The sequence below is a fragment of the Aulostomus chinensis genome, chromosome 1, assembly GCF_037954235.1.
Source record: "Aulostomus chinensis isolate RoL2024-O1b breed Wild chromosome 1, RoL_Achi_v1.0, whole genome shotgun sequence".
Classification (NCBI taxonomy): domain Eukaryota; kingdom Metazoa; phylum Chordata; class Actinopteri; order Syngnathiformes; family Aulostomidae; genus Aulostomus; species Aulostomus chinensis.
In genome coordinates, this window is record NC_141320.1 from 5,433,353 (window position 1) to 5,455,752 (window position 22,400).

General features: G+C 40.1%; 1 long non-coding RNA gene and 2 other non-coding genes across 3 annotated transcripts in view; 2 read left to right on the forward strand and 1 right to left on the reverse strand.

The window, feature by feature from the left end:
• The first annotated feature begins 336 nt into the window (after positions 1-336).
• trnan-guu (transfer RNA asparagine (anticodon GUU)) lies at positions 337-410 on the forward strand. Its single transcript has one exon. It is a non-coding gene; the product is annotated as a tRNA-Asn (tRNA).
• A 2,074-nt stretch (positions 411-2,484) lies between these two features.
• Positions 2,485-2,557, forward strand: trnar-acg (transfer RNA arginine (anticodon ACG)). The gene has a single exon. It is a non-coding gene; the product is annotated as a tRNA-Arg (tRNA).
• A 5,652-nt stretch (positions 2,558-8,209) lies between these two features.
• The window catches only part of LOC147270130 (uncharacterized), a 31,295-nt gene continuing 17,104 nt past the window's right edge, over positions 8,210-22,400 (reverse strand). Inside the window, exons 2-3 of the long non-coding RNA XR_015115668.1 lie at positions 9,055-9,117; positions 8,210-8,332 (exon numbers count right to left, since the gene is read on the reverse strand). This is a non-coding gene — a long non-coding RNA (uncharacterized LOC147270130). The remainder of the gene's footprint in view (positions 8,333-9,054; positions 9,118-22,400) is intronic.

The window sequence follows — 22,400 nt, forward strand, 5'->3', positions numbered from 1 at the left end:
GACCAAGAAAACCTCCTCTTTCATTCAGACCAGAACAGACAAACATAGAAACATTGTTTCAGCTTCTGATCAAACAATAACAAGATCTTGATTGTTTGTCATGTTCTATGAATCAGACTGATGTTCTCTGGATGTTCTAGGAGGTGTGTCTGTTTCTGATGAAGCCTGTTTGGTCTGGGGGGGTTAAGATGGTGGGGCTGTTTCAGTTCTAGTGCTGAAGGCTTTCATTATGACAGTCAGACTCTCCTCTGTCCTTCATGGTCCCTCAAATGTGCAGTGTGGACCTCACACACTGAATTTAGCCTGAAAACTCTTCATGAAAAGCAGTGACTCAGAGTCTCTGTGGCGCAATCGGTCAGCGCGCTCGGCTGTTAATCGAGAGGCTGGTGGTTCGAGCCCACCCAGGGACGATGAAGAGGCTCTACTGGTGCTTAGGAGTCGCTGCGTTAATGATCTGAATGTGGACGGACAGACTGACCCTCCACAGCAGACTCATGTGACAGATCTCTGGATGAGACGCTTCAGTCTTCAATTTAGTCATCGTGTGTCATGCAGTGTTGAGGAGGCCTGCTGGCTGTGGGTAAAGTGGGGGCTCAGAGTTTGTGGAGTCGGCTCTGGAGTGAAGGGGGTCACTGTTTGGTTCTCAGATGCTCCAGCTCAGGTTAGCGAGGTGGTGGAGAAACCAGTGAGAGCTCTGCCAGCTGGAGCCTCTTGGGTCCCGGGAGGCTTCACTCCTGGAGGTGGAAATGTTGAGGAGTTTTAAAATCTGCTCCTCTTTCACGCTGACTTGTTTTCTAGGGTTCCCTCTTTTATTCTCCTGGAGATCAAGAGGATCCTGCCATGTTTGTCCAGGAGACCCACAGTACAACCGTCAGTGAATGGGGATGCAGGCAGACTTTTAATGGGGGTCATTTGAAGTCCCAAGTCCAGTTGGAGCAGAGGGTGGAGTTTGATTCTCCAGGAGGTTTTTGTTGTTGTTTTTCACCAGTTTCTTTTGATTTGGAGGAAATCATTCCAGGTGTTTGAAAGAAGGTGAGAGCAACTTTGGAAAATGTTCAACTGGTGTTTTTAAATGTCTTTGCACCAACAAATGGTGGACAGGACAGCTTTTGAGACATTTTAATGCCACCGTTCAACAGTGAATCTGCTGGTTTCCTGTTTTTAGGAGCTGATGGGAGCTGCACAGAGAAGCTCTTTGAGACAGGAACCATTCAGAGCTCCACCCTGCTTCTTCCAGCAGGATCCACAGATCCACCAACACACCAGCTGTCTGATGTGTGGAGGCTTTTGACCAGGATTCCTAGACAGCACAGCTGGACTCACTCAACAGCTAACTTGTTAGCACCGACTAGACAGGAGCGCTTCTATGGTTTTACTCAGTGGTTCAATGTTTTTAAGAGATGTCCCATTCAGCCTGTGGGTTTGAGTGATCACTCTTCAGTCTCCTGTTCTGTTTTATTAAAATATTCATTTAAAAGCTCCTGAGAGAGAGAGAGAGGGGGGGGGAGACAGAGAGAGAGAGGGAGAGGGGGGGTAGACAGAGAGAGGGGGAGAGAGGGGGGAGACAGAGGGAGAGAGAGGGGGAGAGAGGGGGGAGACAGAGGGAGAGAGGGGGGGAGACAGAGGGAGAGAGGGGGGAGGGAGAGAGAGGATCAAACTGATCTCAAACTTGACTTCAAAATTCTCTGATTATAATCATTTGTACTCCTTGATAGATTCATCACTGCAGTGTCATAGAGGGTCCATTACTATTGCAGTATATTAAAGAATATAAGAACGAGGTTACCATTCATGTAAATATAATATTTCATGTATTGCAGTATATTTTCAAAGATATAACACTTTAATTTTTTTAATAAGAGACTTTAATGTGAGACTTTAATGTCTGTCTTTGATCTCTAACTCTGACTCTGATGTCATTGGTGGTGACTGAACTCTACCCCCTGACAGACTGGGAAGGCTCCTATTGGTGATGTCATCATAAATACATGAAGGTCTTTTTTCAATGGTATAACATAAAAGCTCATCTTAGTAAAACAATCAAGTTACTAAATTCTTGAAAAAATGACTGTCACTGACTTAAATAAATCAAATCTACTTCAAAGTTCCTTCTGTTGTCATAAGTCAGCCATTTTAAGTGTACTTGTAGTTCCAGAACATTCCAAGAGGAGATGATATGAATCATTTTGTTAGATGAACTCAGTTCCTCTGCTTTGATGTTGGTGGACCGAGGGGAGTTTGCCTGAACCTGCTTGGACCTGCTGGCTCCTGCTCAGTCCCTCACTCAGCCTCACTCAGCCTCAGCAGCACCGCTCCACTGAGGCCTGATTCAGGTTCCTAGCAACCACATAGGAGGAGAGCTGAACCTTCTTGCTGGGAGGCCACAGTGCTGACCACTGCACCATTGTGTCCCCTGAAAATGCCACCACCTTGTTGGGATTTTCTGTAACAGCAAGGACACATGAACACAGCCGCTTCTTCACAGGGCTGGTGGCGCAATGGACAACGCGTCTGACTACGGCTCAGAAGATTCTAGGTTCAACTCCTGGCCAGCTCGCTTTGAACTTTATACTGAGAAGATGAAGTGAGAACCACTGATCAAAGTCACTGAAGTCCTCCCAGGTTTCCTCCTTGTCTGCTGGAAACATGAACACATGAATGATCCTGCTACCTCTCATGTTAAGCTGCACTTGACAGTGACAGCAGGAGAACAAAAATCCCAGTGTGTCATCAACATTTCCTGTCAATCAATGATAGAAGCTGTTGAGTTTCTGGATCAGAACAAGGAGAAAGGAGCCCCAATGAAAGAGTGATGGTTCTTGATTCTGATTTTGTTCTTCACTCCTACACCAGAGAGTGAAAGTGTGGGCTGGCTGGGACCAACTGCCTGCTTCAGAGTGGGAGGAGCCTCAGGACTTTCCAGTGAGAGCTGCAAACTTCCACCAGCGCCCAGTGCCAGCAGGTCTTCATGATGGAGCTGAGAAGAACACAACAACACCAGAGCACTGGAGAGGAGCACAACACTTCTTTGCTTCCTGGCCACTCTCATGTCTGTCTGTCCATCTGGAGCTGGGGGGAGGAGCTTCACATGTTTTTTCTTTTTTTAAAAAGGGAATGACATGACTTCCTCTGTATGTTAGAATATGAACTACTAAAAATGTTCATCCCCACTTTAAAGTTAGAATTAAATTTTAAGTAGAAAAACCTTCCCTCTTCAATCCTGTCCCTCAGTGTTGTAAACTGTTTCAAACAAATTCTACTGTTCAACAGTTCAAGTGTTTCTAATGAAGCTGAATGTTCTCCTCTACTTTCCTCAATTGGGTTTCTTTCATGTCCTCCTGAGATCAAAGACAGAATTCTAGCTACTGTCAAAGCCCTGATGACATCATCAGGAATTCTGACCTGTCCAGGGTGAACCCTGCCTCTTGCCCAATGTCACCTGGGATCGCCCCCCCCCCCCCATGACCCTTCAAGGATAAGAACAGAAAGTGGATGGAGGGATGGACTCAGCACTGAAATCAGCTGATCTAATCCACATTCTAATGTTTCCTGTCCCTCTTTAGGAGTCAGTGAGAATAGTAGTGTATATAATAATGTATATCCAACCTTGTAGTATCTTTCCAAAGCTTTTAGTATTTCTTCTTGTTTCTACTTGTAGTTTTAGTGTCTGGATCTTTTCTTTTGATGTCCTGCTGTCTGCTCTTTGCTTTTGGAGCTTCCTTCAACAACTACCAGGCCTCCTGGGTACTGTAGGAAACATGGTCAAGTTCTTCTGACTTCTCCAGGAACGTCCTGCTCACATTGGTCTGTCTTCATTTTGACTCCTCCCACTGCCACAATGACCAGCCTTTATACTCTTGGTGACTGGGGCCCTGGTTGCTGCAGGCCTCAACACCAGCCTGTGGTTGTGAGCAGTGCAGAACAGAACTGACAGTATCTCCCATGCAGGACCTGGGTCAGCGCCTGGTGCCAGCTGGGGCACCACTTTAACCTGGTCCCCTAGAAGATCTCCTCCAGGAACTCGCCTTTTTTAGTCGAAACAGCGTGAAACTTCAAGTAAAGAATTAACATTATTTAATTCACAATGAGGCCTCTGTCAAAAAACAAAGGAACAACTGACTACCTCACCATGACTTCACCCTGATCACCAGGAGGTAACTTGGTAGTCAGAGCAGCGATGCTCAGGTCTGTGGACTCAGAGGAGGGTTCTTCTTTTGGTCACAGGTTTGAAGATACCACTGGAAGTCAGAGGAGAGGCTGTGAGAGACCTGCCACACCTCTCCAGTGACATGGGACATGATGGCAGTGGTGGGATTTGAACCCACGCCTCCTCAGAGACGAGAGCCTTAATCCAGCACCTTAGACCGCTCGGCCACACTACCTCACTGAGCTGTTCTGTGAGTTGGTCTGCTAAAGGCATGTTGAAGAGGAAGTAACAATGATATCAAACGTATTCTGAAGGGGGACCCCTTTCCTCCCACGGTCACAGGAAGTGACGACAGCGCTGCTAGAGGCAGGAAAGAAATGGTAAAAGGACTCAGTTTGTACAGAGCCTTTCTACCTCAGCAGCACTCAAGGAGCTGAACAATGTCCTCTCATTCACACACACTCACACACTGATGCTGAAGGCTGCCATGCAAGGAGCCAACCTACTCATCAGAAGTATTTAGGGGTTCAGTATCTCACTCAAGGACACTTTGACATGGTCACTGGAGAAAGTGAGGATCAAACCAGCCACCCTTTGGTTGCCAGACGGCCACACTACTCCTGAGTCATGTGACCTGGATAAGATGGTGAACTACAGCTGATCGCCATGCTAGCAAACCCCTTTTGTTTGGTTTGGTTGTTGTTTAGTGACTGTGGATGAATACACAGGAGAAGTTGTGCATAAATTTGTGTTCCCTGTTCACTTGAATATCTGCAGGAGTGTGAGGTGGAAATAATACTTGGAGGAGAATGAGAGTTCAGTCTCAGCGCGATGACCTGTGCTGACACTAAAACATGTCAGCCCACAGAACAAAGATGGCAGTCCTCTGGGAAAGCAGGTACACCACACATACATGAAGAAACCCTACAGGAAACAAATATGTTGCCAGAGACTTTTACTCTGTTTTTGTTGTTTACCCAAGTACAGGATTGGAGGGAGACTGATGGTCGCTGTTTGGGTTTTTGGAAAACAAGGAGGCTGTTGGTTCAAGCTGGATTCTCAGAGACTATTTCCCCAACCTCTACATTGGCATCTACACTGTCATCTAGTCATGTGACTGAAGTCATCCAGTCACGTGACTGAAGTCATCCAGTCACGTGACTGAAGTCATCCAGTCACGTGACTGAAGTCATCCAGTCACGTGACTGAAGTCATCCAGTCATGTCAGTGATGTCACTTGGCAGGACTGTCATTGCCGTCTCATTCTAGAAAAGAATCCAGACTCCACCTGTGGCTCCATGATAACTGATGGACCTCTGGTTGGAGGCCGGACGATGATGTTTGGACTGGAAGGAAAACTCCTTGTCCAAATTCCATTGTGTTCAAGTTTAAAGTCCCACAATAAGAAGTAGCTGAATCTGACAGGTGGAGGTTTGGAACTACAAGATGGTTGATGTTTTCTTGACTTGATGCTCTGACTGTCAGGGTGGATGACAGCTTCTTCTGCTGCTGCATCTGAGTGGCTAGGATTGGAGCTTTTACCCTCCAAGGTTGTCTGGTTCCAGGGGAAATTTTAAAATTCCAGTCCCCAACCTTGGCTGTTCTGAAACTCTTCTCCTGAATCACTCCTGAGCTGCAGCAAGAACAAATACCAGTGCCAACCAGATCAACTTCATGGCTGCTAACAGCCTCAGACACTTGATTTCCATCAATCTGGAGCCAAGAAGGCCCTCACCTGTGGTTCTCCTCCAGGAGGGTCCAGGTTCTGCCATTGTGGCTCCTGGTGCCACTGCAAGAGAGCCTCAGCTGCACACTGCAACATTTCAACAGGAGATTGACATTCCTTCAAATGTCCTGACATCTGATTCCAATGGTTCTGTTCCATATTTATATTTTAAAATGAATCACACAATGAAAGCTGCCTCAGCTGCTTTAAGAGAGAGAACAAGCTAAGAGATCTGAAACCAGTAAAATATGCTTTTCTGTGTGCAAACTAGTGAGGGGCATGGAAGGATGTTTACCACCAATACAGAACCCAGACTTTAGTCATGTGATGAGATGGTGACTCTGATTATGAAGTTAATGGACAAAATGTGACTTGAAAGAAAACACATTCCTTCAGTAGACTTTGATCCAACATTGAAGTTAGAGTTTGGTGGCTGCTCCATGTTGGAGGAAACCAGGCGATGTTGGACCATCACAGGGAAGCTCCTTTGCCTCCTCTGCTGCCAGTTCAACCACTCACTCCCATCAGTGGAGAGCAGCTTCAACTGGGTTTGGAATGTACCATTGTGGATGCATAGGAATGTGGAGAAAATGTCCTTTGTCAGAAGTGGGATTCGAACCCACGCCTCCAGGAGAGACTGCGACCTGAACGCAGCGCCTTAGACCGCTCGGCCATCCTGAAAGAAACTGACAGTTGCAGACTGAATTAATTCACTGACAAAGTAGAATTTTTTCCACAGGAGCTACTGGCTCCTTAGTTGTTGCATTTATTGTTAACATTAAACACACAGTCTGAGTTCATGGCAGTAAGAAATGATTTTCATTTTTCTAAAGGACAAGAAATGAACCAGAACATTAGAACCACATTGCATCTCTTGATCAGTTTGTTACATGGGACACATTCCAGACAGGAAGGTCCCACCAAGACTTGAACTGGGATCACTGGATCCAGAGTTCTCACCCTTCCACCATGGAACCAAACACAAGGAGGTGGTTCCTCAAAATACCACTTGACATCACCTGCAATCAACCTGTTGATATTTGGAGGTTCATCTTGCTCTTGTTCCAGACTACATTGGCAAAAGGAACAAGAACCACAAGGAAATCATGGAACTCCAGATTTATTCAGGACTTTCTAACTCCATTGTATGACCTGGGAGCAAAGACTGGCCAGGCCTTCCTTAATTTATCAGTTAATTACTGCTTCAACAAACATGCCACTTAATTAAGTTACCAGAATTTCTCTCATTGAAAAACCCTCCAGCCTGATTTCTTGACATGACATGAAAAATTCTCCAAGAACCCACAGTTGGGTGGAAAGATACCAGGTTAACCAGGAGGAGTCCTGTTCCTGAACCATGGATGGAACAAAGTCCACTGGAAAACTCAGCAGTTCCTGAGTGCCAGATCCATCCGGGAGCTTGGGTCTCCCCTTGACTGTGGTGATCCATGAGATCAAGGAGGACAGAGGGAAGAAGGATCCTGTTGGAGATCTCCTACCTTCTTCCTCCACTTCACTACTACTTGGATGTCAGGAATATGAGGTACTTTACTCAAATGAGGTATTAGGAGTTTCCTGTTTGACAAGAAGGAAGTCAGAGGTTCATCCCTCACTTGTTGGTGGTGCCCTCAACCTGCTGAGAGCATCACTTAGTTCTCTACAGAGAAACATGGCAGCTCTGCTGAAGGCTGCAGGAAACCTGCTGGAACGGAGACTTGGACTCAGGTCACTGGATTCAAAGTCCAGGGTGCCAACAGGTCCACCAGGGCATCTGTGCTTTACTTACCGTGTAAAAAGGACCACAGTGGTCGTCTGGTTTTAATTTAACAAACAAATACGGTTGAAAACTTTGAGACAGAGACACAGGGCTCTTATTTGAAGGGCCATGGGATGGGAAATATCCCAGACCTCTGAGATCAGAGCGCTCACTTTGATCTCAGGGTCCTGACTTTGGGGGTTCTTCCTTTGGTCTTCAAATACTCGTGGTTTTTATTGGCAGAACTTTCAACTTGCATGCAAAAAGAGAATCACAGTCAATGGAAACCCAGCAGACAGTGTTTATTTCTAATAAATCAGACAATCGCACAAATGAGAATGAAAGGAAAAAAAAAAAAAGTTTTAAAATCCTTCTCCACTCTAAAGCTTTTTAAAGTTCATTTGAAGGTTCAAAGGTGGAGGTGAGGAGGTCACCCTGATCCTCCCTGTCGTCACTGCCAGGATTCTTTCTTCTGGTGCTGTGGTTCTTCTGATGAAGGGGGCGTGATGTTTGCTGTCTCAGGCTCCACCAAATGTCCTCTTTAGGACGCCACAATGTGGCCTCTTCACTGCTCCATCTTCCCTGCATCGGAGACACCAGGGTTCCTCCTGGTGCCGACCCCATCGTCCTTCTACCCAATGGTGCGGCCATGGATCCTCAGAGGAGGCTGGGATCCTTCTTCTCATCGGAGCCACAGTTTTTCCTGGAGGGAACAACAGGAGCTTTGTTGTAATGTTTTGCTCTGTGTTTCCTGCTCAGAGCGTCAGGATCTGTGACGCCATCTTGTGGTAGGGGGTCATCATCTTGTTGTGTGGTAGTGGATTCACTGATCTGCTGTTTCAACACATTCAAGTTCATTATCCTACAAGTCAAAGTACATTTGGTGTGGAGTTTTAGTTTCTGGCCTCAATCATAACGTGTGCCTTTCTTCTTCATGAACATTTCTCAGCTTTGTAAGTTTATTCTAGTTTTTCTTCCTCTCTTTTCTATTCCATTGTTGTTGAAGATTCTACTGCAGGTTGGAGTTCCCTGTTGACTGAAGCAGAAACAGGAACAACAAGCTGGAGGCTGTCAGAGCTCCAAGTTGGGGGCTGATATTAAAGTAGGAGATGAACACATCCAGGTTAGCATCCCTCTCAGAAGCTGCTACTTTAGCTCTTCAGAGTACAGCAGCCTAGCATAGCTTCATCTGGCCAGTTAGTGGCCCACTTTGATGTCTGGGATATCAGGTTCAAGGTTCTTCACAGCTCTGAATGAAGGCTTTCTAAAGTGTTAACCAGTACTCCAGTTGTAAAAAACAATCAGGGGGGATGGTAGATTTTGATGTTTAGGAACAGATCATTTGTGCTGATGACAGCGCATCAGGTGAGAGACCAACAGTGTACCCTTACTCCTCTAAAACAACATGCATGCTATGGATATTACCTGTCTGCTACTCCTGTCATTGATCTTGACCAAGCCCCCAGGCTGACACTGCTACCACTGCTCCTACATAGTGAGAGTCAAATGCAGAGGACATTTTCCCACCGGGTGCAAGTGCAACTTCATACTCATGCTACCTATAAATCTGGGAATTCTTCTATATTTTGAAACAAAACATTCTCAAGTCAAGTCCATTTTAATTAAAGTGCAACAGTAATGCTTACAGTAATGTAGTAAGAGTTGCTACGAACCTTTAAATAATGCAACAGTCATGTAGTAAAAGTTTCTACGAACCTCAAAATATTGCGACAGTGATGTTGGTAGCATTGCTAATGATCTCAAAATGATGCGACAGTGATGGAGTAAGAATTGCTAATGAACTCAGTGATGCTGACAGTAATGTCGTAAGAGTTGCTAATAAACTCAAAATGATGCTAACAGTAATGTAGTGAAAGTTTCGAATAACCTCAAAGTGATGCTGACAGTAATGTAGTGATAGTTGCTAATCAACTCAGTGATGCTTACAGTAATGTAGTAAGTGTTTCGAACAACCTCAAAGTAATGCTGACAGTCATGTCGTAAGAGTTGCTACTAACCTCAAAATAATGCGACAGTGATGTTGGAAGCATTGCTAATGATCTCAAAATGATGCGACAGTGATGGAGTAAGAATTGCTAATGAACTCAAAATGATGCTTACAGTAATGTAGTGATAGTTGCTAATCAACTCAGTGATGCTTACAGTAATGTAGTAAGAGTTTCGAACAACCTCAAAGTGATGCTGACAGTCAAGTAGGAAGTGTTGCTATGAACTTAGAAATAATGCGACAGTAATGTAGTAAAAGTTGCTACGAACCTCAAAATAATGCCACAGTGATGTCAGAAGAATTGCTAAAGATCTCAAAATGATGCGACAGTGATTTAGTAAGAATTGCTAATGAACTCGAAATGGTGCGGACAGAAATGGAGTGAAACTTTCGAATAACCTCAAAGCGATGCTGACAGTCATGTAGTAACAGTTGCTTCTAAACTCAAAATGATGCGACAGTAATGTAGTGATAGTTGCTAAAAAAACTCAGTGATGCTGACAGTAATGTGGTTTGAGTTGTGAGTAAATTAAAAATGATGCTGACAGTCATGTAGTAAGTGTTGCTACGAACCTCAAAATAATGCGACAGTAATGTAGTAAAAGTTGCTACGAACCTCAAAATATTGCGACAGTGATGTCGGAAGAATTTCTAATGAACTCAAAATGATGCTAACAGTAATGTAGTGATAGTTGCTAATCAACTCAGTGATGCTTACAGTAATGTAGAAAGTGTTTCGAACAACCTCAAAGTGATGCTAACAGTAATGTAGTGATAGTTGCTAAAAAAACTCAGTGATGCTGACAGTAATGTGGTTTGAGTTGTGAGTAAATTAAAAATGATGCTGACAGTAATGTAGTAAGTGTTTCGAACAACCTCAAAGTGATGGTGACAGTCATGTAGTAAGAGTTGCTACGAACCTCAAAACAATGCGACAGTGATGTCAGAAGAATTGCTAAAGATCTCAAAATGATGCGACAGTGATTTAGTAAGAATTGCTAATGAACTCAAAATGATGCTAACAGTAATGGAGTGAACGTTTCGAATAACCTCAAAGTGATGCTGACAATCATGTAGTAAGAGTATCTTCGAACCTCAAAATAATGCGACAGTGATGTCAGAAGAATTGCTAATGATCTCAAACTGATGGGACAGTGATGTCCTAAGAATTGCTAATGAACTCAAAATGATGCTAACAGTAATGTAGTGAGAGTTGCTATTAAACTCAGTGATGCTTACAGTAATGTAGTAAGAGTTGCTACGAACCTTTAAATAATGCAACAGTAATGTAGTAAGAGTTGCTACGAACCTCTAAATAATGCGACCGTGATGTCGGAAGAATTGCTAATGATCTCAAAATGATGCGACAGTGATGTAGTAAGAATTGCGATTGAAGTCAAAATGACGCTAACAGTGATGTACTTAAAGTTGCTAATCAACTCAGTGATGCATACAGTAATGCAGTACGTGGTTCGAACAACCTCAAAGTGATGCTGAGAGTCATGTAGTAAAAGTTGCTACGAACCTCAAAATAATTCGACAGTGATGTCGGAAGAATTGCTAATGAACTCAAAATGATGCTAAAAGTAATATAGTGACAGTTGCTAATTAACTCAGTGATGCTGACAGTAATGTAGTAAGTGTTTCGAATAACCTCAAAGTGATGCTGACAGTCATGTACTAAGAGTTGCTACGAACCTCAAAATATTGCGACAGTGATGTCGGAAGAATTGCTAAAGATCTCAAAATGATGCGACAGTGAGTTCAGAAGAATTGGTAATGATCTCAAAATGATGCTAACAGTAATGTAGTGATACTTGCTAATCAATTCAGTGATGCTTACAGTAATGTAGTAAGAGTTGCTACGAACCTCAAAATAATGCGACAATAATGTCGTAAGAGTTGCTACGAACCTCAAAATAATGTGACAGTGATGTCAGAAGAATTGCTAATGATCTCAAAATGATGCGACAGTGATTTAGTAAGAATTGCTAATGAACTCAAAATGATGCTAACAGTAATGGAGTGAACATTTCGAATAACCTCAAAGTGATGCTGACAGTCATGTACTAAGAGTTGCTACGAACCTCAAAATAATGCGACAATAATGTCGTAAGAGTTGCTACGAACCTCAAAATAATGTGACAGTGATGTCAGAAGAATTGCTAATGATCTCAAAATGATGCGACAGTGATTTAGTAAGAATTGCTAATGAACTCAAAATGATGCTAACAGTAATGGAGTGAACATTTCGAATAACCTCAAAGTGATGCTGACAGTCATGTACTAAGAGTTGCTACGAACCTCAAAATATTGCGACAGTGATGTCGGAAGAATTGCTAATGAACTCAAGATGATGCTAACAGTAATGTAGTGATAGTTGCTAAGAAACTCAGTGATGCTTACAGTAATGTAGTAAGAGTTTCGAACAACCTCAAAGTGATGCTGACAGTCATTTAGTAAGAGTTGCCAATGAACTCAATTCAATGCTACAGTGATGTCGTGAGAATTGCTCATAAACTCAAAATGATGCTAACAGTAATGTAGTGATAGTTGCTAATAAACTCAAAGTGATGCTGACAGTAATGTAGTAAGAGTTGCTACGAACCTTAAAATAATGCAACAATAATGTAGTAAGAGTTGCTACGAACCTTAAAATAATGCAACAATAATGTAGTAAGAGTTGCTACGAACCTTAAAATAATGCAACAATAATGTAGTAAGAGTTGCTTCGAACCTCAAAATAATGTGACAGTGATGTCAGAAGAATTGCCCATGATCTCAAAATGATGCGACAGTGAATTAGTAAGAATTGTCATGAACTAAAAATGATGCTTACAGTAATGGAGTGAACGTTTCGAATAACCTCAAAGTCATGCTGACAGTCATGTACTAAGAGTTGCTACGAACCTCAAAATAATGTGACAGTGATGTCAGAAGAATTGCTAATGATCTCAAAATGATGCAACAGTGATTTAGTCAGAATTGCTAATGAACTCAAAATGATGCTAACAGTAATGGAGTGAACGTTTCGAATAACCTCAAAGTGATGCAGACAGTCATGTACTAAGAGTTGCTACGAACCTCAAAATAATGCGACAGTAATGTAGTAAAAGTTGCTACGAACTTCAAAATATTGCGATAGTGATGTCGGAAGAATTGCTAATGAACTCAAGATGATGCTAACAGTAATGTAGTGATAGTTGCTAAGAAACTCAGTGATGCTTACAGTAATGTAGTAAGAGTTTCGAACAACCTCAAAGTGATGCTGACTGTCATTTAGTAAGAGATGCTAATGAACTCAATTCAATGCTACAGTGATGTCGTGAGAATTGCTAATGAACTCAAAGTGATGCTGACAGTAATGTAGTAAGAGTTTCGAACAACCTCAAAGTGATGCTGACAGTCATTTAGTAAGAGTTGCTAATGAACTCAATTTAATGCTACAGTGATGTCGTGAGAATTGCTGATAAACTCAAAATGATGCTAACAGTAATGTAGTGATAGTGGCTAATAAACTCAAAGTGATGCTGACAGTAATGTAGTAAGAGTTGCTACGAACCTTAAAATAATGCAACAATAATGTAGTAAGAGTTGCTACAAACCTCAAAATAATGTGACAGTGATGTCAGAAGAATTGCTAATGATCTCAAAATGATGTGACAGTGATTTAGTAAGAATTTCTAATGAACTCAAAATGATGCTAACAGTAATGGAGTGAACGTTTCGAATAACCTCAAAGTGATGCTGACAGTCATGTACTAAGAGTTGCTACGAACCTCAAAATAATGTGACAGTGATGTCAGAAGAATTGCTAATGATCTTAAAATGATGCGACAGTGATGTAGTAAGAATTGCTAATGACCTCAAAATGATGCTGACAGTAATAGAGTGAAACTTTCGAATAACCTCAAAGTGATGCTTACAGTCATGTAATAAGTGTTGCTACGAACCTCAAAATAATGCGACAGTAATGTAGTAAAAATTGCTACGAACCTCAAAATATTGCGACAGTGATGTCGGAAGAATTGCTAATGAACTCAAAATGATGCTAAGAGTAATGTAGTGATAGTTGCTAATCAACTCAGTGATGCTTACAGTAATGTAGTAAGTGTTTCGAATAACCTCAAAGTGATGCTGACAGTCATGTACTAAGAGTTGCTACGAACCTCAAAATAATGTGACAGTGATGTCAGAAGAATTGCTAATGATCTCAAAATGTTGCGACAGTGATGTAGTAAGAATTGCTAATGAACTCAAAATGATGCTAAAAGTAATGCAGTGAAACTTTCAAATAACCTCAAAGTGATGCTGACAGTCATGTAGCAAGAGTTGCTACGAACCTCAAAATAATGCGACAGTGATGTCAGAAGAATTGCTAAAGATCTCAAAATGATGCGACAGTGAGTTCAGAAGAATTGGTAATGATCTCAAAATGATGCTAACAGTAATGTAGTGATACTTGCTAATCAATTCAGTGATGCTTACAGTAATGTAGTAAGAGTTGCTACGAACCTCAAAATAATGCGACAATAATGTCGTAAGAGTTGCTACGAACCTCAAAATAATGTGACAGTGATGTCAGAAGAATTGCTAATGATCTCAAAATGATGCGACAGTGATTTAGTAAGAATTGCTAATGAACTCAAAATGATGCTAACAGTAATGGAGTGAACATTTCGAATAACCTCAAAGTGATGCTGACAGTCATGTACTAAGAGTTGCTACGAACCTCAAAATAATGCGACAATAATGTCGTAAGAGTTGCTACGAACCTCAAAATAATGTGACAGTGATGTCAGAAGAATTGCTAATGATCTCAAAATGATGCGACAGTGATTTAGTAAGAATTGCTAATGAACTCAAAATGATGCTAACAGTAATGGAGTGAACATTTCGAATAACCTCAAAGTGATGCTGACAGTCATGTACTAAGAGTTGCTACGAACCTCAAAATATTGCGACAGTGATGTCGGAAGAATTGCTAATGAACTCAAGATGATGCTAACAGTAATGTAGTGATAGTTGCTAAGAAACTCAGTGATGCTTACAGTAATGTAGTAAGAGTTTCGAACAACCTCAAAGTGATGCTGACAGTCATTTAGTAAGAGTTGCCAATGAACTCAATTCAATGCTACAGTGATGTCGTGAGAATTGCTCATAAACTCAAAATGATGCTAACAGTAATGTAGTGATAGTTGCTAATAAACTCAAAGTGATGCTGACAGTAATGTAGTAAGAGTTGCTACGAACCTTAAAATAATGCAACAATAATGTAGTAAGAGTTGCTACGAACCTTAAAATAATGCAACAATAATGTAGTAAGAGTTGCTACGAACCTTAAAATAATGCAACAATAATGTAGTAAGAGTTGCTTCGAACCTCAAAATAATGTGACAGTGATGTCAGAAGAATTGCCCATGATCTCAAAATGATGCGACAGTGAATTAGTAAGAATTGTCATGAACTAAAAATGATGCTTACAGTAATGGAGTGAACGTTTCGAATAACCTCAAAGTCATGCTGACAGTCATGTACTAAGAGTTGCTACGAACCTCAAAATAATGTGACAGTGATGTCAGAAGAATTGCTAATGATCTCAAAATGATGCAACAGTGATTTAGTCAGAATTGCTAATGAACTCAAAATGATGCTAACAGTAATGGAGTGAACGTTTCGAATAACCTCAAAGTGATGCAGACAGTCATGTACTAAGAGTTGCTACGAACCTCAAAATAATGCGACAGTAATGTAGTAAAAGTTGCTACGAACTTCAAAATATTGCGATAGTGATGTCGGAAGAATTGCTAATGAACTCAAGATGATGCTAACAGTAATGTAGTGATAGTTGCTAAGAAACTCAGTGATGCTTACAGTAATGTAGTAAGAGTTTCGAACAACCTCAAAGTGATGCTGACTGTCATTTAGTAAGAGATGCTAATGAACTCAATTCAATGCTACAGTGATGTCGTGAGAATTGCTAATGAACTCAAAGTGATGCTGACAGTAATGTAGTAAGAGTTTCGAACAACCTCAAAGTGATGCTGACAGTCATTTAGTAAGAGTTGCTAATGAACTCAATTTAATGCTACAGTGATGTCGTGAGAATTGCTGATAAACTCAAAATGATGCTAACAGTAATGTAGTGATAGTGGCTAATAAACTCAAAGTGATGCTGACAGTAATGTAGTAAGAGTTGCTACGAACCTTAAAATAATGCAACAATAATGTAGTAAGAGTTGCTACAAACCTCAAAATAATGTGACAGTGATGTCAGAAGAATTGCTAATGATCTCAAAATGATGTGACAGTGATTTAGTAAGAATTTCTAATGAACTCAAAATGATGCTAACAGTAATGGAGTGAACGTTTCGAATAACCTCAAAGTGATGCTGACAGTCATGTACTAAGAGTTGCTACGAACCTCAAAATAATGTGACAGTGATGTCAGAAGAATTGCTAATGATCTTAAAATGATGCGACAGTGATGTAGTAAGAATTGCTAATGACCTCAAAATGATGCTGACAGTAATAGAGTGAAACTTTCGAATAACCTCAAAGTGATGCTTACAGTCATGTAATAAGTGTTGCTACGAACCTCAAAATAATGCGACAGTAATGTAGTAAAAATTGCTACGAACCTCAAAATATTGCGACAGTGATGTCGGAAGAATTGCTAATGAACTCAAAATGATGCTAAGAGTAATGTAGTGATAGTTGCTAATCAACTCAGTGATGCTTACAGTAATGTAGTAAGTGTTTCGAATAACCTCAAAGTGATGCTGACAGTCATGTACTAAGAGTTGCTACGAACCTCAAAATAATGTGACAGTGATGTCAGAAGAATTGCTAATGATCTCAAAATGTTGCGACAGTGATGTAGTAAGAATTGCTAATGAACTCAAAATGATGCTAAAAGTAATGCAGTGAAACTTTCAAATAACCTCAAAGTGATGCTGACAGTCATGTAGCAAGAGTTGCTACGAACCTCAAAATAATGCGACAGTGATGTCAGAAGAATTGCTAATGATCTCAAAATGTTGCGACAGTGATGTAGTAAGAATTGCTAATGAACTCAAAATGATGCTAAAAGTAATGCAGTGAAACTTTCAAATAACCTCAAAGTGATGCTGACAGTCATGTAGCAAGAGTTGCTACGAACCTCAAAATAATGCGACAGTGATATCGGAAGAATTGCTAATGATCTCAAAATGATGCGACAGTGATGTAGTAAGAATTGCTAATGAACTCAAAATGATGCGAACAGTAATGGAGTGAACGTTTCGAATAACCTCAAAGTGATGCTGACAGTCATGTTGTAAGTGTTGCTACGAACCTCAAAATAATGCGACAGTGATGACGGAAGAATTGCTAAAGATCTCAAAATGATGCTAACAGTAATGTAGTGATAGTTGCTAATCAACTCATTGATACTTACAGTATTGTAGTAAGTGTTTCGAATAACCTCAAAGTGATGCTGACAGTCATGTAGTAAGAGTTGCTACGAACCTCAAAATAATGCGACAGTGATGTCAGAAGAATTGCTCAAGATCTCAAAATGATGTGACAGTGATGTCAGAAGAATTGGTAATGATCTCAAAATGATGATAACAGTAATGGAGTGAACGTTTCGAATAACCTCAAAGTGATGCTGACAGTCATGTACTAAGAGTTGCTACGAACCTCAAAATAATGCGACAGTGATGTCGGAAGAATTGCTAATGAACTCAAGATGATGCTCACAGTAATGTAGTGATAGTTACTAAGAAACTAGGTGATGCTTACAGTAATGTAGGAAGAGTTTCGAACAACCTCAAAGTGATGCTGACAGTCATTTAGTAAGAGTTGCTAATGAACTCAATTTAAAGCTACAGTGATGTCGTGAGAATTGCTCAACAACTCAAAATGATGCTAACAGTAATGTAGTGATAGTTGCTAAAAAACTCAAAGTGATGCTGACAGTAATGTAGTAAGAGTTGCTACGAACCTTAAAATAATGCAACAATAATGTAGTAAGAGTTGCTACGAACCTCAAAATATTGCGTCAGTGATGTCGGAAGAATTGCTAATGATCTCAAAATGATGCGACAGTGATGTAGTAAGAATTGCTAATGAACTCAAAATTATGCTAACAGTAATGGAGTGAAACTTTCGAATAACCTCAAAGTGATGCTGACAGTCATGTAGTAAGAGTTGCTACGAACCTCAAAATATTGCGACAGTCATGTCGGAAGAATTGCCAATGAACTCAAAATGATGCTAACAGTAATGTAGTGATAGTTGCTAATCAAGTCAGTGATGCTTACAGTAATGTAGTAAGTGTTTCGAATAGCCTCAAAGTGATGCTGACAGTCATGTAGTAAGAGTTGCTACGAACCACAAAATGATGCGACAGTGATGTCAGAAGAATTGGTAATGATCTCAAAATGATGCGACAGTGATGTCGTAAGAATTGCTAATGATCTAAAAATGATGCTAACAGTAATGGAGTGAAAGATTCCAATAACCTCAAAGTGATGCTGACAGTCATGTAGTAAGAGTTGCTACGAACCTCAAAACAATGCGACAGTAATGTAGTAAAAGTTGCCACGAACCTCAAAATATTGCGACAGTAATGTCGGAAGAATTGCTCATGAACTCAAAATGATGCTAACAGTAATGGAGTGAACGTTTCGAAAAACCTCAAAGTGATGCTGACAGTCTTGTACTAAGAGTTGCTACGAACCTCAAAATAATGCGACAGTAATGTAGTAAAAGTTGCGACGAACCTCAAAATATTGCGACAGTGATGTCGGAAGAATTGCTGATGAACTCAAAATGATGCTAACAGTAATGTAGTGATAGTTGCTTTTCAACTCAGTGATGCTTACAGTAATGTAGTAAGAGTTTCGAACAACCTCAAAGTGATGCTGACAGTCATTTGGTAAGATTTGCTAATGAACTCAATTTAATGCTACAGTGATGTCGTGACAATTGCTCAACAACTCAAAATGATGCTAACAGTAATGTAGTGATAGTTGCTAAAAGACTCAATGTGATGCTGACAGTCATGTACTAAGAGATGCTACGAACCTCAAAATAATGTGACAGTGATGTCAGAAGAATTGCTAATGATCTAAAAATGATGCGACAGTGATGTAGTAAGAATTGCTAATGAACTCAAAATGATGCTAACAGGAATGGAGTGAAAGTTTCCAATAACCTCAAAGTGATGCTGACAGTCATGAAGTAAGAGTTGCTACGAACCTCAAAACAATGCGACAGTAATGTAGTAAAAGTTGCAAAGAACCTCAAAATATTGCAACAGTGATGTCGGAAGAATTGCTAATGAACTCAAAATGATGCTAACAGTAATGTAGTGATAGTTGCTCATCAAGTCAGTGATGCTTACAGTAATGTCGTAAGTGTTTCGAATAGCCTCAAAGTGATGCTGACAGTCATGTAGTAAGAGTTGCTACGAACCTCAAAATGATGCGACAGTGATGTCAGAAGAATTGGTAATGATCTCAAAATGATGCGACAGTGATGTCGTAAGAATTGCTAATGATCTCAAAATGATGCGACAGTGATGTAGTAAGAATTGCTAATGAACTCAAAATGATGCTATCAGGAATGGAGTGAAAGTTTCCAATAACCTCAAAGTGATGCTGACAGTCATGTAGTAAGAGTTGCTATGAACCTTAAAATAATGTGACAGTAATGTAGTAAATGTTGCTACGAACCTCAAAAAAATGCGACAGTAATGTAGGAAAAGTTGCTACGAACCTTAAAATATTGCGACAGTGATGTCGGAAGAAATGCTAATGAACTCAAAATGATGCTAACAGTAATGTAGTGATAGTTGCTAATCAACTCAGTGATGCTTACAGTAATGTAGTATGTGTTTCGAATAACCTCAAAGTGAAGCTTACAGTCATGTAGTAAGTGTTGCTACAAACCTCAAAATAATGCGAAAGTAATGTAGTAAAAGTTGCTACGAACCTCAAAATATTGCGACAGTGATGTCGGAAGAATTGCTAATGAACTCAAGATGATGCTAACAGTAATGTAGTGATAGTTGCAAAGAAACTCAGTGATGCTTAAAGTAATGTAGTAAGAGTTTCGAACAACCTCAAAGTGATGCTGACAGTAATTTAGTAAGAGTTGCTAATGAACTCAATTTAATGCTACAGTGATGTCATGAGAATTGCTCAACAACTCAAAATGATGCTAACAGCAATGTAGTGATAGTTGCTAATAAACTCAAAGTGATGCTGACAGTAATGTAGTAAGAGTTGCTACGAACCTTAAAATAATGCAACAATAATGTAGTAAGAGTTGCTACGGACCTCAAAATATTGCGACAGTGATGTCGGAAGAATTGCTAATGATGTGAAAATGATGCGACAGTGATGTAGTAAAAGTTGCTACGAACCTCAAAATATTGTGACAGTGATGTCGGAAGAATTTCTAATGAACTCAATATGATGCTAACAGTAATGTAGTGATAGTTGCTAAGAAACTCAGTGATGCTTAAAGTAATGTAGTAAGAGTTGCTACGAACCTTAAAATAATGCAACAATAATGTAGTAAGAGTTGCTACGAACCTCAAAATATTGCGACAGTGATGTCGGAAGAATTGCAAATGATCTCAAAATGATGCGACAGTGATGTAGTAAGAATTGCTAATGAACTCAAAATGATGCTTACAAAAATGGAGTGAAACTTTCGAATAACCTCAAAGTGATGCTGACAGTCATGTAGTAAGAGTTGCTACGAACCTCAAAATAATGCGACAGTAATGTAGTAAAAGTTGCTACGAACCTCAAAATAATGCGACAGTAATGTAGTAAAAGTTGCTACGAACCTCAAAATAATGCGACAGTAATGTAGTAAGAGTTGCTACGAACCTCAAAATAATGCGATAGTAATGTAGTAAAAGTTGCTACGAACCTCAAAATATTGTGGTTGTAGTAAGAATTGCTAATGAAGTCAAAATGATGAAAACAGTAATGTAGTGATAGTTGCTAATCAAGTCAGTGATGCTTACAGTAATGTAGTTAGTGTTTCGAACAACCTCAAAGTGATGGTGACAGTCATGTAGTAAGAGTTGCTACGAACCTCAAAACAATGCGACAGTGATGTCAGAAGAATTGCTAAAGATCTTAAAATGATGCGACAGTGATGGAGTGAACGTTTCGAATAACCTCAAAGTGATGCTGACAGTCTTGGACTAAGAGTTGCTACGAACCTCAAAATAATGCGACAGTGATGTCGGAAGAATTGCTAATGAACTCAAGATGATGCTAACAGTAATGTAGTGATAGTTGCTAAGAAACTCAGTGATGCTTACAGGAATGTAGTAAGAGTTTCGAACAACCTCAAAGTGATGCCGACAGTCATTTAGTAAGAGTTGCTAATGAACTCAATTTAATGCTACAGTGATGTCGTGAGAATTGCTCATGAACTCAAAATGATGCTAACAGTAATGTAGTGATAGTTGCTAATAAACTCAAAGTGATGCTGACAGTAATGTAGTAAAAGTTGCTCCGAACCTCAAAATATTGCGACAGTGATGTAGTAAGAATTGCTAATGAACTCAAAATGATGCTAACAGTAATGGAGTGAAACTTTCGAATGTCCTCAAAGTGATGCTGACAGTCATGTAGTAAGAGTTGCTACGAACCTCAAAATAATGTGACAGTAATGAAGTAAAAGTTGCTACTACCTCAAAAAAATGCGACAGTAATGTAGGAAAAGTTGCTACGAACCTCAAAATAATGTGACAGTGATGTCGGAAGAATATCTAATGATGTCAAAATGATGCGACAGTGATGTAGTAAAAGTTGCTACGAACCTCAAAATATTGTGACAGTGATGTCGGAAGAATTGCTAATGAACTCAAGATGATGCTAACAGTAATGTAGTGATAGTTGCTAAGAAACTCAGTGATGCTTAAAGTAATGTAGTAAGAGTTTCGAACAACCTCAAAGTGATGCTGAATGTAATTTAGTAAGAGTTGCTAATGAACTCAATTTAATGCTACAGTGATGTCGTGAGAATTGCTCAACAACTCAAAATGATGCTAACAGTAATGGAGTGAAAATTTCGAATAACCTCAAAGTGATGCTTACAGTAATGTAGTAAGAGTTGCTTTGAACCTCAAAATAAATCGACAGTGATGTCGGAAAAATTGCTAAAGATGTGAAAATGATGCGACAGTGATGTAGTAAAAGTTGCTACGAACCTCAAAATATTGTGACAGTGATGTCGGAAGAATTTCTAATGAACTCAAGATGATGCTAACAGTAATGTAGTGATAGTTGCTAAGAAACTCAGTGATGCTTAAAGTAATGTAGTAAGAGTTTCGAACAACCTCAAAGTGATGCTGACAGTCATTTAGTAAGAGTTGCTAATGAACTCAGTTTAGTGCTACAGTGATTTCGTGAGAATTGCTCAACAACTCAAAATGATGCTAACAGTAATGTAGTGATAGTTGCTAATAAACTCAAAGTGATGCTGACAGTAATGTAGTAAGAGTTGCTAGGAACCTTAAAATAATGCAACAATAATGTAGTAAGAGTTGCTACGAACCTCAAAATATTGCGACAGTGATGTCGGAGGAATTTCTAATGATCTCAAAATGATGCGACAGTGATGTAGTAAGAATTGCTGATGAACTCAAAATGATGCTAACAGTAATGGAGTGAAACTTTCGAATAACCTCAAAGTGATGCTGACAGTCATGTAGTAAGAGTTGCTACGAACCTCAAAATAATGCGAC